The sequence below is a fragment of the Vulpes lagopus genome, chromosome 11, assembly GCF_018345385.1.
Source record: "Vulpes lagopus strain Blue_001 chromosome 11, ASM1834538v1, whole genome shotgun sequence".
NCBI classification, from domain to species: domain Eukaryota; kingdom Metazoa; phylum Chordata; class Mammalia; order Carnivora; family Canidae; genus Vulpes; species Vulpes lagopus.
In genome coordinates, this window is record NC_054834.1 from 5,532,379 (window position 1) to 5,550,710 (window position 18,332).

Sequence of the window (18,332 nt, forward strand, 5' to 3'; positions counted from 1 at the left end):
TTATTAATTCTTTCAAAGAACCAGCTTCTACTTTCATTGATCTGTTCTACTGTTCTTTTGGTTTCTGCACTAATCTTTATTATTTGTCTTCTCCTGCTGGGTTTAGGCTTTATTTGCTGCTCTTTCTCCAGCTCCTTTAGGTATAAGGTTAGCTTGTGTATTTGAGACTTTTCTAATTTTTTTTTAGAAAGGCTTGTACTGCTATGTATGTCCCTCTTACGACCATCTTTGCTGCATCCCAAAGGTTTTGAATAGTTGTATATTCATTTGCTTCCATTAATTTTTTAAAATTCCTCTTTAATTTCCTGTTTGACCCATTCATTCTTTAGTAGGATGATCTTTAACCTCCAAGTATTTGAGTTCCTTCCAAATTTCCTCTGGTGACTGACTTCAAGTTTCAAAGAATTGTGGTTTGAAAATATGCATGGAATAATCCCAGTCTTTTGATATCAGTTGAGATCTGCTTTGTGACTAGTATGCGTTTCTTTAATTTTGTTATTAATTGATTTATATAATTGGCTGCTCCCAAGTCAGGAGCATAAATATTTAAATTGTTAGATCTTCTTGTTGGATAGACCCTTTAAATATGAGATATTGTCCCTCTTCATCTTTTATTACAGTCTTTGATTTAAAATCGAATTTGTCTGATATAAAGATTGCTACCTCAGCTTTCTTTTGATGTCCATTAGCATAATAAATGGTTCTCCAACCCCCACCTTCAATCTGGAGGTGTCTTTGGTTCTTAAATGAGTATTGGTAGACAGCATATGGATGGGTCTTGCTTTTTTATCTAATCTGATACCCTGTGTCTTTTGATTGGAGCATTTAGCCCATTTACATTCAGAGTAACTATTGAAAGATATGAATTTAGTGCCATTGTATTACCTGCAAAGTCACTGTTTCTGTAGATTATCTCTGTTCCTTTCTGGTCTATGTTTCCTTTGAGTTTTTTCTTTGCTTAAAGGATCCCCTTTAATATTTCTTGCAGGGGTGGTTTGGTAATCACAAATTCTTTTATTTTCTGTTTGTCCTGGAAGCTCTTTATCTCTCCTTCTATTCTGAACGACAGCCCTCCTGGATAAAGAATTCTTGGCTGCATATTTTTTTCATTTAGTACCCTGACTATATCATACCAGTGCTTTCTGGCCTGCCAGGTCTCTGTGGCTGGGTCTTCTGCCAACCTTATGTTTCTACCTCTTTAGGTTAAGGACCTCTTGTCTCAAGCTGTTTTCTTTGTCTCTGGAATTTGCAAGCCTCACTGTCAAAATGTTGATCTATTTTTATTGATCTTGAGGGGGGTCTCTCAATGCCTCCTGGACTTGAATGCCTATTCCTTCCCCAGATTAGGGAAGTTCATTGCTATAATTTGCTCAAATATACCTTCTGCCTACACTCCCCCCATCTTTCTTCTTCCTCTGGGACCACAGTTAGTCTAATATTTTTTCACTTTATGATATTGCTGATCTCTTAAATCCTCCCCTCATCTCTCTTTCCCTCAGTTTCTTTATTCTCCATTATTTTATCTTCTATGTCACTGATTCTCTTTTCTGCCTCATTTATCCTAGCAGTTAGTACTCTGTTGTGGTTTACATTGCAGCAATACCTTTTTTTACTTTGACCTGATTAGATTTTTTTTTAGTTATTTTATTACTCTAGAAACGGATTTTCTAGTGTCTTCTGTTTTTATTTTTTTTTTCCAAGCCCAGCTAGTATCTTTGTAATCATTATTCTGAATTCTAGCTCCACCATTTTACTAATATACATATTTATTAAGTCTCTGGCAGTTAGTACTACCTCTTATTCTTTTTTTCTGGGATGAATTTTTGTGTCTTGTCATTTTGTGCAGAGAAGAGTAGATGAATGAGAGAAGAAAATACAAAAATATAAACCACCACCCCAGTGAATATACACTAGACAAATTAGAAGAAATCAGAAACCAAAAAATAAAAATTAAAAAAAAGAAAATATAATCAAACAGGTGGTCAGGGTGATAGACTAGGTCCTTGGTGTATTTTAGTTTGTTTGTTAAAAGACACTAGATCCCAAAATTGTAAAGTAAGCAAAACCTAGTGGGGTGCCTGGGTGGCTCAGTGGTTGAGTATCTGCCTTTGGCTCAGGTCATGATCCCGGGGTGCTGGGATAGAGTTCCACAGGGAGCCTGCTTTTCCCTCTGCTTGTGTCTCTGCCTCTCTCTGTGTGTCTTTCATGAATAAATGAATAAAATCTTTTTAAAAAAGTCATATATATGTATACATATATACAATAATAAAATTGAATACAGAGAAAGAAAGCTAAAAATGAACATATATATGTAAATATAAATGTAAAAATGAAAATTAAAAATAGAGTTGATAAAATAAAAAACTAGTTGAAAAGGAAAAAAAATTATTTTTTTAATTAATTTTTATTGGTGTTCAATTTACCAACATACAGAAAAACACCCAGTGCTCATCCTGTCAAGTGTCCACTTCAGTGCCCATCACCCATTCCCCTCCAACACCCGCCCTCCTCCCCCCTTCCACCACCCCTAGTTCGTTTCCCCGAGTTAGGAGTCTTTATGTTCTGTCTCCCTTCCTGATATTTCCCAACATTTCTTCTCCCTTCCTTTATATTCCCTTTCACTATTATTTATATTCCCCAAATGAATGAGAACATACACTGCTTGTCCTTCTCCGATTGACTTATTTCACTCAGCATAATACCCTCCAGTTCCATCCACGTTGAAGCAAATGGTGGGTATTTGTCGTTTCTAATTGCTGAGTAATATTCCATTGTATACATAAACCACATCTTCTTTATCCATTCATCTTTCGATGGACACCGAGGCTCCTTCCACACTTTGGCTATTGTGGCCATTGCTGATAGAAACATCGGGGTGCAGGTGTCCCGACGTTTCATTGCATCTGAATCTTTGGGGTAAATCCCCAACAGTGCAATTGCTGGGTCGTAGGGCAGGTCTATTTTTAACTCTTTAAGGAACCTCCACACAGTTTTCCAGAATGGCTGCACCAGTTCACATTCCCACCAACAGTGTAAGAGGGTTCCCTTTTCTCTGCATCCTCTCCAACATTTGTTGTTTCCTGCCTTGTTAATTTTCCCCATTCTCACTGGTGTGAGGTGGTATCTCATTGTGGTTTTGATTTGTATTTCCCTGATGGCAAGTGATGCAGAGCATTTTCTCATGTGCATGTTGGCCATGTCCATGTCTTCCTCTGTGAGATTTCTCTTCATGTCTTTTGCCCATTTCATGATTGGATTGTTTGTTTCTTTGGTGTTGAGTTTAATAAGTTCTTTATAGATTTTGGAAACTAGCCCTTTATCTGATATGTCGTTTGCAAATATCCTCTCCTATTCTGTAGGTTGTCTTTTAGTTTTGTTGACTGTATCCTTTGCTGTGCAAAAGCTTCTTATCTTGATGAAGTCCCAGTAGTTCATTTTTGCTTTTGTTTCTTTTGCCTTTGTGGATGTATCCTGGCAGGCCAGAAAGGAAAAAAAATTTTAAACTGAAAGACTAAAGAATCATAAGAAAAAAACCCTCAAATTCCATATACTATTTTCCACCTGACACTGGACTTTTTCAGTTCTGTGTGTTTGGTAAACTTTCTATTAGCTGGATGTTCCTGCTGGTCTTCTGGGGGCGGGCCTGTTGCACTGATTCTCAGGCTTTTTTGCCTGGGGGTAGTTGCACCACCCCTTGCCAGGGGCCAGGCTTAGTGTAAGCAGCTCGGGGTTGCCCTATGTCAATTCTGTTCCCTGAAGACTTTCTGTGCCACTTTAGATGATGAAAATAAAGAATTGGTGCCCCAATCTATAGAGCCGGAGCTGAAAGATCTTGGCCCCCACTCTTCCGTGCAGCCTCAGGGAAAAGCAGCCAATCACTTTCTTCTCCCTGCTTTCCCTTCGCCCTCTGTTCACCTGGCCTGTGACCAGGTGTTTTTATCTCAAGCACCGGACCCCCTTTTGAGTCTCAAACTCTGCAGACTCCCGAACCCTGCAGTGTGAGTTTCCAAACTGTGCAGATTCCTGCACCGATGCTCCCAGGGGGAGGAGGAGAGGCTCACAGAGGGGCTGCCACTTACCAAGTCCCTGCTAGGAGAGTGGTCACCTGAATCGAACCTCTGTGCATGGTTTATGGCAACCCCAAGCTGAAAGCCCCCTCCTGGGCTCGCTGATGGCAGCCGGCTTCCCTGCTCCAGTGCTTGGGCCGTCTGCTGCACTCAGGCGCCCCTGTTCTTTTTGTGACCCCAGAGATCCTGAGACCACACTGTTCCACTTAGGATCCTGCCCCACCTCTCCAACTGAGCACCTTTCAGGCAGGGATGTCTCTCACTGGAGCAGACTTGTAAAAGTTCCAGTGTTGTGCTTCAGTGCTGTATCACTTTCCAGTAGCTGGCTTATGGAGGCTTCCTCACCATGGTTTATCTTCCAATACATCACCTCAGGTTCACTTCTCTGCACCTCCCACCTTGCAAAAAGTGGTCACTTTTCTATTTGTAGAATTGCAGCAATTCTTTTCCATGATCACAGGTTGAGTTCACAGGTGTTCAGAATGATTTGATAGCTATCTAGCTAAATTCAAGGGACAAGATGAAACTAGGGCCCCCTACTCCTCTACCATCCTCCTCCCAATCTCTCCAACTGTCTTTTTAATAGAAAGCAAGGCAAGGAGTTCTTACCCCTTTATTAAACAATGGAACATAATAATATCTAATCACACTTCCTTTACATGGATGCATGGAGAATGTAATGGGCTGGATGGCGTTGTCCCCCTGGCCTCAAATTCACATGTCGAAGTCCTACCCCCCAATACCTCAGAATGTGATTGTATTTGGAGATAAGGTCTTTAAAGAATTAATTACATTAAAAGGTCATTAGGGTAGGCCCTATTCCAATATGACTGGTGTTCTTATAAGGAAAGGAAATTTGGATGCCGACGGATTCAGGAGAAAATGATGGGAAGATACAGAAAGAAGACTGACATCTATAAGTTAGGGAGAGAGATCAGAAGAAACCAGCCTCGCTGACATCTTGATCTCTGACTTCTAGCCTCCAGAACTGTGAGAAAATAAATCTCTGTTTAAGGCATCCAGTTTGTGGTACTTGGTTATAGCAGCCCTAGCAAACTAATACAGAGGGCAAGTTTTTATTGCCTTTGTTGTCTTCCTGTTTCATAAAAGAAATACAAGTTCAAGTGAGCAGATTTTTAGATACACAGTAATCTCATAGGAATATAAAAATTACGAAATGTTGTTTTCCTTTGTTGCGATGAACATGTGTAGAGCTCTGTGAAAATGTATACCAAAGATTCAGATTGTCTTTTTTTCTAATTGAAGTACAGTTGACATCCAATATATTAGTTTCAGGTGTACACATAGTAATTTGACAGTTACCCATTATGATACGCTTACCATGACAAGTGTAGTTAAGGGGATCAAAGTTTTTAAAATGTGTTTTAAAAATTATTTCCTAATCAGTTAATTTCATTGTCAAGTGGCTTTTTTTTTTTTTTTTGTCCTTAGGAAAACTATTTCCTGTGTTTGTGATGTTTAAATAACCCGTCTTCATATTTTAGAGGCTTGGGTCAGTATAAAATTGGATGCCACTTAACTTGTCTTGAAAAGTTGACTTTAACTTGAAAAGTTAACTTTTGGAAGTTAATATTCCATTATATCCTAGCACTGAGCGTTAGTGAGGAGAAATTTTGACACTAGCTTGAAATTTGTCCTTATTTCGTCTTCTCTATGTGATTAAAGAATCCTTCCTCTATTCTTGAAATCAAGAGGAAACAAGAGCTGCCTCAATAAAAACTGATATTTTGTATAGCTTTTTATATAGACTAATTCTTCAGAGAAATTTTGTGTTCTTATGTCTCATAAAAGGTTTTCTGTTTAATCTGCTGGTGTATCTGTTTAAGGATATTGTCCTTTTGTTACTTTTTCTTTGTTCTTTATATATTCTATTTTCTTGTTTTACTTTCTTTATTTCTCTATTCAACATTCAAGCCTTTTATACTTTATTAATTCAATTTTTAACTCTCTTCTGTTTCTTGCTGTTTCTAATTCTATATTATTTTGGTTCTCATTTTTGTATCAGCATAGTTTTCTTTTTTATTTCATTCTGTTTTTTAAATTATTTCACTGATGAGACATCATTTTCTGTAGTTCAAGTCCTTACTAGGGTTTTTTTGGTTTTGGTTTTGATTTGTTCATTTGTTTTGTCATAGAAAGTAGTTATGGAGAGTTACTTTCTGTTTCTTTTAGATTTCTACTCTTAGGTTCCTTATCTGGCTACTGTATGCTGTCATCATCTCTCTGTGATTTTATTTTTTAGTAGTAATCTCTATGATTTAAACTTAATCCTTTTAAAAAATATTTTTATATAAAAAGGTTAAAATACACAAAAATAAGAATAGTATAATTGTCTTTTCTAGGTAGAACATGAGCTACTCTGCTTAACTTTCACTTTGCTCTCCATACGGTAGTGTCCCTCATACTTTGTAGATCCTGTTTATCTCCTTAGAACTGTAGCGTGGAAGCCGTGTTTTGCTTCTCTAGAAAAATGGCATAGGCCTATCTCCATCTGTGTTTCCTTTGTTTAAGAATGCACGTTTTCTCCTCTGAAATATGATCCAGTATCCTATGCTAATATTCACTTGGTTCATAGTACACCCCATTATTGTGGGGGGAAAACCCACGGCCTGAAAATGTTCAAATTCCACACAGTTCTGATACCTCTCCTGTCTCTGCTCAGTGTCTTGCTTTAGAGGCATCTACTTTTAAAGATTTCTTTTTGAATTTTGCCTGACTTTCCTATCAAACTGTCAGATTGCTTTTCTCCAAAGTAAGAAATATTTATGGAAATTCTCAATATTTCATTTACTCTTTTTCTTAGGACAAACGTTAGGGAAGTGTGCCAAGCCACACCAGAATGTCTCTCTTTTTTTTTCTTTCTTTTTTCACTACTTATTGAAGTTATGGCACAAAGCTGTGTGCTTTTTTTTATATTTTTTCTTGTTCTTGAAATTTTTGCTGCCACTAATAATTACTGTTCATTCCATTAGATGTTGGAGGAGGTGAATTCTGGGCTCCTGTTTTACTTGACAGTGCTGTTTTAATAAGAAGATGGGAGATTAAAATAGGCGCTACTATTTTGTGATCCTTTTAATCCAGAACTCTTTAATTGGAAATTGAGAGATCTCTATACTGTTACAAACTCTTTGATATGTCCTGTTTTTATCTCTCACTCACTTACTTTGAACTGTTCTTAGCACTTCCCTCTGCTAACTGATGCCACAGGAGTAATTTAACCCTTAAGAAGATAATTGTTTTAACCTACTGATATTATACCAATTAACATGGTATAATGCTAAGAATAATAAAAAACAGAACTGTAGTACAAATGGCCAAGCCAAAATTATTGTTACATGGAGTAAGTTTAAGCTGACTGTTTTTATAGACAGAAATGGGAGCAAGTAAGGAAAACAAATGTAAAGTCCTGACATTTGAACCAAGCTTCGCAACTCTCAGAGTAGAATTATTTTTCCATTTTATCTCTTTCTTTCTCTACCATCCCCCAATGACTCACCAAATGGCTACTTTCCAGCTCTTTAATAAATGGAAAATTTAATAGCTAGCCTTCAGTTTAGTTCATTCTGGCCTAAGAATTAAGTACCAAGTAAGGATGTAATTTATTCATTATGCAAGAGGACCATCTATCTGCAGTATCTAGTCCCCGCTGTTATAGCTAGAGTTGATTCAGTGGATTTTAATATCTCTTCCCTTTCTATTGTTTATAATGCATCCCACCTAAGACCAATAGTGCTTAAAGCACTCTTGTCAAAGTGGTTAGAATATCCTAGATGAGGGAAGATCAGATGTTTGGCCAAGAATGCCTGAGGACTTCAGCTTCCCATCATGATGGAAAAGCTGGGAAAAGACTTGACCTCCCAATGTAAGAAAATGACAAAACTGGATGAAATACATTAAAAAAAAAAAAAAAAACTTTTTGGAGGCTGGAGAACAGGAAGTACAAAGCTGATTATAAGTGGAGAATAAAAGAAAGTGAGTCTTAAAGTCACCCCACCATTCTTCCTGAAGGGCACTTTGCAGAGCCAAGCCACAAGATAGGGAAAAGGATCCCAAGCAAAGAGTGGTGCCCTTGAGTTCAGGAGGTAATTATTCAAGATCAAGGAATCCAAGATGGGTGAAATTCCTTGGGCAGATTAGCATGAGGGAATGAATGCAAGGTGGAAAAGAAATCTGCAGAGACTAGAAATCTGCAGAGTTCCCCTGGAACCTGTTGATGAAAACTAAGCTGTGCTAATGTAAGTTAGATGCCACAGGCTGGGCTAACAGTGATCAGGAGCTCTAAGATGATTAATTTCTGGAGGACATGAGATTTGGAACACATACAAGTTCTGTATCAATCCTGTGACATTCAAAGAATAGAAATAGTACAAATTTATCATTAAATTTGATAACTTAGAAACAATGGACAAATTATTTGCAAGACAAAGTTATTGATGGAAAATCTGAATAGCCATATATATATATGTATATATATATGTATATACATATATATAGTAAAGAAATTGAGTTTATAATAAAAAAAATCTTCCTACAAGGAAAACTACTGACCCAAATGTCTTCAGGGATGAATTTCACCAAACATTTTTAGTACTAATAATAATTGCAATAATAATAATAATAATAATAATAATAATTAAAAGTGCACAAATTCTTTGAGAAGAGAGAACCTTTACCAGCTCATTTTTTGAAGCTAATATCACCAATAACCAAAACCAGACAAATACTCAAAAGAAAACTGCATACCAATGTTTCATGGCATTGATGCCAAAATTATTAACGAACCAATGAAATACTGAATCTAGCTATGTATAATAAGCATAACATATTATGACCAAGTGGAATTTTTCTTAGAAGTGCCAAGTTGGCTTAGCATTTGAAAAACCAATATAATTCAATGTTAGCAGAATAGAGGAGGAAGAAAACATGTTTTCCTGCTTCCGGAGAAGAAAAGATGCATTTGACAAAATTTAGTTTACATTTATTACAAAAATTCATTGTAATAGGAATAAAAGGAAATGGTTAAAGGACATGTTTTAAAAATGTAGAACTAATAACATCATACTTTAATGGCAAAAGATGGAATTCATTTTTCCTAAGGTCAAGAACAAGGCTCCATTTCCATCACTTTTACTCAGCATTGAATAGGAAGTCCTTGCCATTCTGGCTAGTCAAAAAGAGCAAGACGTAAGTGAAAGGGCACATTTTGTGTTGGGAATAAAAATGTTAGTTTGCTTTATTTGCAGATGGTATTACTGTGTTTATAGAAATTCCCAAAGAATCTCCAAAAATTATGTTAGAATTCATGAGTGAATTTAAAAGGCCACTGGGTGCAAAACTGATATACAAAACCACTTGTATTTCTGTATATTAACAATGAAAAAATGGAAAATGAAAGATTTAAAATATCCTATTTATATGCTATCATCAAAATCATGAAACATTTAAGATAAATTTAACAAAATGTATGTAAAACCTATATACTGAGAACTACAAAAACAAAACAAAACACAGACAATTATGTTCATGGATTGGGAAGCTTAATATTGTTAACATGCTAATTCTACCCAAATTAGTAGATACAGTGTCAGTTCCAATCAAAATCCCAGCTAGCTGTTTTGCAGAACTTGACAAGCTGATCTTAAAATGTACAAGGAAATGCAGAGGGCCTAGAGTAGCCAAAATAATTTATAAACAATGACACATTTAAAGGACTTCAAGACTTATTATAGAGCAACAGCAAGCAAGAAAATGTAGTGTCGTTCTTAGGTTTGATAAATAGGTAAATGGAACAAAATAGAGACTCCAGAAATTGGCCCACACAAACATGTCAGTTGATTAAAAAAAAAAAAGCCAAAGTAATTTAATGAGGGAAAGTATAGGCTTTCTTTAAATGGTGCTCATGCAACTAAATATATGGGGGGAAAATAAACCTCAGTAAAATCAAAATCAATAAAAATCAAAACCGTAATAAAACTTCCACAAAACACAAAATTTTGTGATTGTGTATAGGCAAAAACTTTACACAGGTAACAGAAAGCTGTAACTATAAAATATTAATGAACTAGGCTTTGTCAAAATTAAAAGTGTTCGTTCTTCATAGAACACTTCAGAATATAACAAGGCAAGTCACAGACTAGGGAAATAGACTCACAATACATGTATCTGGCAAAAGACTTGTATAGAGCATATATAAAGAAACTTAAAACTCAATAATTAGAAGATAACCCAATTTTATATACGGAGGGAAACAAATTAAACATTTAACCAAACAATATATATGAATAAGCACATGAAAAGATACTTACCATTATTATTATTAAAATTATCATGAGCTACTACTACACACCCACCAGAATAGTCTTTAAAAACGTCAAATATTAACAAATATATTACTTAGCTGGAACTCTCTTTGATTTCTCTGGGAATATAAAATGGTATGACCATTTTAGAAAATACTGTAGTTGTTTTTTATAAAATTAAATAGCTACTTACCCCAAGACCCAAATGTCTTCTTTTATTGAGTATAAGCCATGTATCAGTATGGCATTTTTTTAAAATGCTTATTTTCCTATATATTTGCAAATGATATATCCAATAAAGGTTTAATATCCAAGGGGTGCCTGGGGGCTCAGTGGCTGAGCATCTGCCTTTGGCTCAGGGTGTGATCTCAGGGTCCTGGGACTGAGTCCCCATCAGGCTCACTGTAGGGAGCCTGCTTCTCCCTCTGCCTATGTCTCTGCCTCTCCTCTGTGTCTCTCATGAATGAATAAAATCTTTTAAAAATATATCCAAAATATATAAAGAACTTCTACAAATCAACACAGTAAAAACAAATAATCCAATTTTAAAAATGGACAGAAGACATGAACAGTCTTTTCTCCAAAGAAGACATCCAGATGGCCAATAGACACATGAAAAGATGCTCAACATCACTCATCATCAGGGAAATGCAAATCAAAACTAGAATGAGATGCCACCTCACACCTGTCAGAAGGGGTGAAATCAAAAATGCAAGAAACAACGACTCTTGGCAAGGATGTAGAGAAAAAGGAACCCTCTTGCACCGTTGGTGGGAATGCAAACTGGTGCAGCCACTGTGGAAAACAGTATGGAGGGTCCTCAACAAGTTAAAAATAGAACTACCATAGGACCAGTAATCTCACTACTAGGTGTTTACCCAAAGAATACAAAAATACTAATTCAAAGGGTATACGCACCCCTATATTTATTGCAGCATTCTCTACAATAGCCAAGATATGGAAACAGCCCAAGTGTCCATCAGCAGATGAATGGATAAAGGAGATGTGATAGATATGTGTACAATGGAATACTACTCAGCCATAAAAAGAATGAATTCTTGCCATTTGCAACAACATGGGTGGATCTAAGGAGTCTCATACTAAGCAAAGGAGCCAGTCAGAGAAAGACAAATACTGTTATGATTTCACTCATGTGATAATTTAAGGAACAGTTGAACAAGAGGGGGGGGAAAGAGAGAGAGAGAGAGAGAGAGAGAGAGGAGATGAAGAAAAGACTAACTATAGAGAGCAATCAGATGGTCACCAGAAGGGAGGCTGGTGGAGAATGGAAGAAATAGGTGAGGGGGAGTAAGAATACCATTACCTTGAGGAGCACTGAGTAGTGTATGGGATCACTGAGTCACTACATTGTACACCCAAAATTAACACTGTGTGTTAACTTCCCTGGAATTAAAATAAAAATAGAAACCAATTCCCGTTCTCCTGTTTGAACCTTGAAACGACTTTTCAAATTTATTAGAGAACAATTTTTTAAACAGATGTTTTTATCAGAAGTATCTCAGGAAGACACAAGGTGGCGATGTCACTCCAAGAAAGCCTACGTGCGGTCTCTAACTCAAGGCCCACTTTGACCTGATGGGACTTTAGTCCTTCAGAACAAGTGACCCTCCTCTGTACTCTGTTTTCCAGTTTATCTAACATACTTATTATTAACTAATCATATGCATAATTATTGTCTACGTTCTGTAACTATGCCACAGATCTTTTAAACAGCTAAAGAGCTTTTTAAGAGCATTTTTGTTTTTGGTTTTTCTACTGTTGTTCATAACAGTTATAGTAGTAAACAGTTCACAGCAAGATATTTTGTTATTGGGGAGACCCATGCCCACCACAGTTCGTTACTCACGGAGTGAACTGTTGGAGAAATTTTGCCTTAGCTCCAGAAAGCACGCTTTCCTAACAGGACTTCTGGCTTGTAGCTCAGACATGCAGCCCTTAGAGGGCAGTGCAGAAGCGTCATGATGATTATTCATGCCTGCGATGGGGGGGAAAGCCAGCAGAATTCTTTGCTGATTGCTGGGAGAACTGCTTTGAGTGTGGCAATCAAGTGGATCTTCTTCAAAAGGAGACTATAATCAAATCATTAGTGAGCAATTACCAATAAACACTCCTTCTATCAAAAGTAAAGGATGCAAAGAAAATGAACACATTTCTAGAAACCGCCTGTGTGATTCAGAACATCTTTGTTTAAGACATGACTCCTCAGTAATGAAGCAGTTCCTCGCAACGAACCCTCCTGAAGCCAACGGTCATCTCTGGACTCCGTATATAAACCAACTAGGTGAAGACACGAGAGGGCAAAGGAAGTGGGCAGGTTCTGGAGGAGAACTGATAGGAGAACAGAAGGCACTTGGTGAGTTTCCCATTTTTCGGACTTCTGCAGTGAGCACAGACCCCAGTCCAGGCCATGTGGTTGGTGGAAGCTCAGATCATCGTAAATCTCATTTTACTGGAAGGACAGAAGTACCAGGGTAATGGGAAAGTGAGGAGGAGGTGGCCAGGGCAAGCCTGACCTGTGGCTAAGCCCTCCACCAGGCTTACACAGGCAGCTTCAGGCCGCCCCCTGAGCATCCCCAGGGGCCTCTGCTGCTGGTGGCTGCCTCTCTGTGCCTGGAGGGATAAGGCCCCACCCTGACCAGTGGGATTCTGATCCTGACTTCTGTCTCTGATGCCTTGAGCTTGTTGATAAACCCCTCTGAGCTTTGGCTCTTCCAGATAATAAAAGAAACCGTGCCTTCTCACAGGCTTATTTTTTGAGGATGAACAGAGATGATTTGTGTAAAGTGCCTGGCATGTAGGAGCTGAGTAAGTGGTTGGTTGGCTTCCCACTTCTCTTTCTGGTTTGCACAGACCCTTGTGACTAATTCTCAGTTTCTGAGGCGAACTGTGGCGGCAAACCAAGTCAGCTTGAGACTCTGGTCCTGAACATTTAGAAAAGGCTGTGAGCCCACTTCCCACAGACTGTTGCTATCTGCCCCAGGTTTGAAGAAGAATGTGTCACATTTTTGCGGTGAGCTCTGGCTTGCGAGGCTCCCCCAGAAGAACCCCAGGTGGCTGCAGCCCCTAGCAAACTCAATGATCCAGTTGGCCATCTCCAGCCTCAGCCTTTCTCACTCCCTGTTCACACTAGACATCCAGTCTTTGCTACTCCTCATTTCCCAATGACTCCCAGTGGTTACTTTTACATAATTTTGAGTGACCATGTGCACCAGTTATGAAAAGTCTACAGTCTTTGTCTGTCGTGAAGTCAGCTCTAGTTCTCCTTTCCTGCCTCTGCCATCCACTGGGTGCCCATGTGCAAGTCCTGCAGGCTAACCAGCCTTTGCTAGCCGTCTCCCTGGCTTCCTTGCTTCCATTCATGTGCCCTCTATGCCATTCTCTCCCAAACCAGAGTTAAAGTTTTAACTGTTTATTAATTTATATTATAATCCTTTAATTTCTCCTGTGGCTTCTTATTGTAGTTAGAAAAGAACCTAATCTGCTTGCAGGCCCTCTGACTACTCCTCTGACGTCACTTCTAATACTCATTGCTTCAATCACCGTGGTCCTGACTTTCTTTCTGTCCTGCAAACATTTCAAACTTACCCTTTATCCAATCTGTTATGTTTATCATTTCCTGTGCTTGAATGTTCTTTCTTTGCTTGGCTGCCTGCCGTTTATTACTCCTGCTTTGATTCTAGTACTGTCTCTCAAAAAGGCCCTTCCTGGCTGTGCTAACTAAAGTAGCCCTCACCCAGACTCAGACACCCACCCCTAGTCCCATTGCGCTGTTTTATTTCCTTCATAGCACTTTTCACGATCAGAAATGATCTTTTTTTTTTAAAAAAAGGGGGGGTATTTCTTTGTCTGTTGCAACACCATTCCTTTCAGATATAGAGTTTATTAGGAGAAAAACAGAGAAATAGTGGAATATACACAATCTCTCTAATGCTTATTACTTGTCGGAGCTTATATCAGGTGTAGGTGGTCTGCAGGTCCCGTGGCCAAGGTTCCAGTAAAGAAGGGCAGTCCCCCAGGAGGTTCTGTATATTTATGGTGTGCACTTTGGGATGAGGGGTAAGGTCAAAAAACACCCATGAGACTACACAATTTTCCTGTTTGGGGAAGTGACCTCAGAAAGGATACTTCAGAACACGGCAACTTGTAATCAACTGGGTAAACTAGTAATTAGCCTGTTAAACCAACTCAGATCTCCCTTCCCAGCTCTTTGCTATGCTGCCAAAAGGGGGGAGGACCTAAGCTTCCAGGGCCATCAGTTTCATCTCCTCACTAAACTATAACCATCATAGAGGCAGTTGTCTGTCTCATTTGCCATTAAAATAGTAATGGGCACACAGAAAGGTAATCAAGATATTTGTTGAACAAATGAAAGAAGAATGGTGTGAATAACAATGAAGTAAATAACTGAAAGGAACTGAAATAAATAAGGAAAGGCCATACTTGAAATTGTGTCTCGGTGGCAGATGGGTACTGTTGGGTAGATGGGTGACTAAATTTATTGTAGCATAAGAGACAGTAGAAACTACAGGTGAAACGACTCCAGTTGTTAGGAAGTAGGGGTTTTTCCGTTGCTTTTAAATGCATACTCGTGACAACTTCATTTATGGAGTTCTAACTATCAGCTTGACAGGTGCCGTAAAAATCAGTGGTGCACTCTTTGGTATTGCAACCAAAATGTCATGATTTTTTTTAAGAGTATCAGAGTAAGATTCTCTGGGATACTTGTTCCAACTGTCTTTTTTTTTTTTTCGTTTTCATATTGTTTTGCTCATCTCAAACCAAAATCGCAATCTGTCCTGGATTGTGTTTGGCTAAAAGAGTGACAATGAGGTCATTTCCACTATTATAGGGTCAATGTTAGTCATGCTTAGTGCATCCTGAACAATTTTTGGAATGCTTCTAAATTACCAAAAAAAAATTTAATAAAGGAAAAGTATATGATGAGCTAAATCCTGAGAATTATGACTAATATTACAATGTAAAATACTCATCAAGTATTCAAACTCGTCTCTTGAGGGTTTCACATCATAAGAAACTTCCCTTGGATTTAGGTCAGCATTCTAATTTTACTTATTTCATAAATATAAATCCTTGGGATAGATACCATTGATTGTAAAATTAATAAGATTTATTTGTGTAATGTTAATAAAAACTATAAGGTAAGGCAAGACCAAATATTTTAATTTTTTATTTAAATCAGTTAGTGAACGTATATAGCACATCATTAGTTTCAGATGCAGTGTTTAACAATTTATTGAACAATATTTTTAGCAGACTCTACCATGACCTGTACTTGGAATCATTTTCCTCTACCAATGCAATCTCTGTTTTTGAAGGCTCTTAGGGACTAAAGAATGACACATAATGGAGAAATTACGCAAATTAACTCACTCTGTATTTCTACAAGTCCAGTAATCTGTTGCAATAATTTTAAGGCAATTTTCTTTAATGATTAGTTTATGACCATCTTAAACTCTGAAATTTTGTACTCTTGGCTACTTTTTCCTAAATATTCTCTTCAACATTTTCCCCCATTTTCATTCTACTTTCTTCCTGTTTCTTCTTGGGCTATTATTTCTTCCTCCCTTTGACCACCTCCTAACAAGCAGAGAAATTCTACTACCAATGCCTTAAACCTCTTATGCTTTACACTTTGTTTCAACCTTGTCTCATCACGTAGCTTGAGCTTTCACCTTAACTATAGACTTCAAGCCAAACTTGGAATAACCTTTGTAGCCACATGTAAAGCTGGACACGTCCATTTAACTGTCCTCCCTCACACTCCATTCTGTCCCCACCACCAAGTCCTTTGTGTTTTCTTGATTTCAGTGTTATGATGATCATCATCCACCCGCCCCCCCCAATTTGTAAACAGAGGCATCTTCTCTTCATTTATCACCACTTTCCATTTCCAGACATTGAGTCTGGTATTATATATTTCCTTAAAGTCTTCCCTATCTTCAAGTTCCTCTGCATCTTCATCCTGACCAGAATAACTATAACCTCATGTGTGGTCTCTCTAAAGCTCATCCATTACCACACATTCACAGCAGCTGGGGAAGCAGCAATCGTAAACCATCAGGTCTCCTTAGGATTTACCTCAAGGCCACTCTGGGCTTCTTGTATGAAATGTGACCTCTTCACCATTAAAAGCTTTGAAGTTGATTATATTAACATTATAGGGAGTAATATAGGAAGGACTCAAATGATGCTAATAGATATTTCTCATATATAAAGAATGTGTGAGAATTTGGGAATAAAACCCAGAGAAGCGAAAGATAGGAACATGATCTTCAGAAGGGCAGGGGAATGAGTAGAAAGTCAAAGCTGGAGTGCCCTTGGTACAGATTTCTGCTCCACCCTTGCTTTGATTGTGGCCAAGATACTTACATGATTTTAGCTTCAGTTTCCTTATCTGTAAAGTGAAAATAATATCTCATTTATCTCTCAAAGGAGAATTTTGGCAGTTAAATAATGTTGTATATAAAGTTTCCATTTGGAAATTAGCCCATGGTACATTCTTATCAATTCAAACTAAATATCTTTAATACTTAGGAGTGTAAGGCTTAAATCCTTTAAATAACGGTTTAAGGAAATAGTAATAGAAATATCATATAAAAATATGTAGTATCTGCCAATGAATAGTGCTGACAGGCATTCTTGAAGGACCCAGGATATCTAAAGTGGAGAGAGATTATAGGCAGGTAAGCTTTAGACGAAGCAGGATCACATAAAAAATATTGTTTGACCCCTTAACTTCTGAAAAAATATTTCCCTGCACAGAGCAAGAAAAGAAGGTTTGTAAATTTTTATGGTCTTTAAATAAAATCAGACTCGACTCACTTCTCACTCCTGCCTTACCGACTCGCAGATTTGAAAGTATTTTCCAGCCACTATCAATTATTTAAGAGAGGCATTGGGGAAAATATAGAGGAATAAACTTTCTCTCCAGCTGCCATTCCTGGACCAACAGGCCTACCCGGATGTGGGCTAGATGACGAGGGTGAAGATGATTGGAAACTGCCATTTGTGTCTGCTATACACAAAAATAACAAAAGGTTTTGACTTGGTTTGGGGTTGTCGAGCTCATTTAGCGCAGCATTCCATTTTCTGAAGAGGAAGCCCAAGCTGAGACCGGCCGCGTTGGACAGTCACACAGCCACCAAGTGGCAGAGCCAGGCTTGGAGCCCAGAGCCTAGTCCAAAACTCTTTCTAAGGTCCCACAGCTGCCACTTTACAGTATTGAGGTTTTGGAATTTTACTCATTCAAATGCAAATGTTTTGTGCGCTTGTTTAACAGGATTTTTTTTTTTTTTGGTCTTACTTTACTAACTAGGGTTTGCTGTATTGAGCAAATGAGTAGATATGGAGGTGTTAAAATCATCAACCTCTTCTAAAGCCTTACTATTTTCCTTTGTTTCTCTTTATGATGTGAAACACTCATTTCTTCTTTTTCCTAAGAGCCTGCATAGGAGGCAGCAGTACATATAACTTGACTTACTTATTCTACTGGATGGTACAAGTAGTGAGGATGAGATTAGTGAAATCAGTGTAGCCCACAGGAAAGTCCTGCCATGCCCACTCCAACCCCTCCTGTGGAAATTCTTCCGGGGGACTTGTTGAGGGAAAGCGTTGCTATGAAACAGTGCTGCAGCTGGGCTCTGTGGGGGGTCTGGGTGGTCTCATAAAAACTAGCAATATCTACACTTTGAGAAGGTTAGAGATGTTATGTGCCATCCAACATTACGCCACTGGCATAAGTCATGACTGACATATACTTTTTAAAAAATCTTGTATTCACTCATCCATTATTTATTGAAACCAAACTAATTCCACATATTCTGTTAGATTCTGGGAATATACTGTCCTTACCCTTGAGGGAATGACTCCTTGCCAAAGAGGGCAAAGAAAGAACACAAAAGGC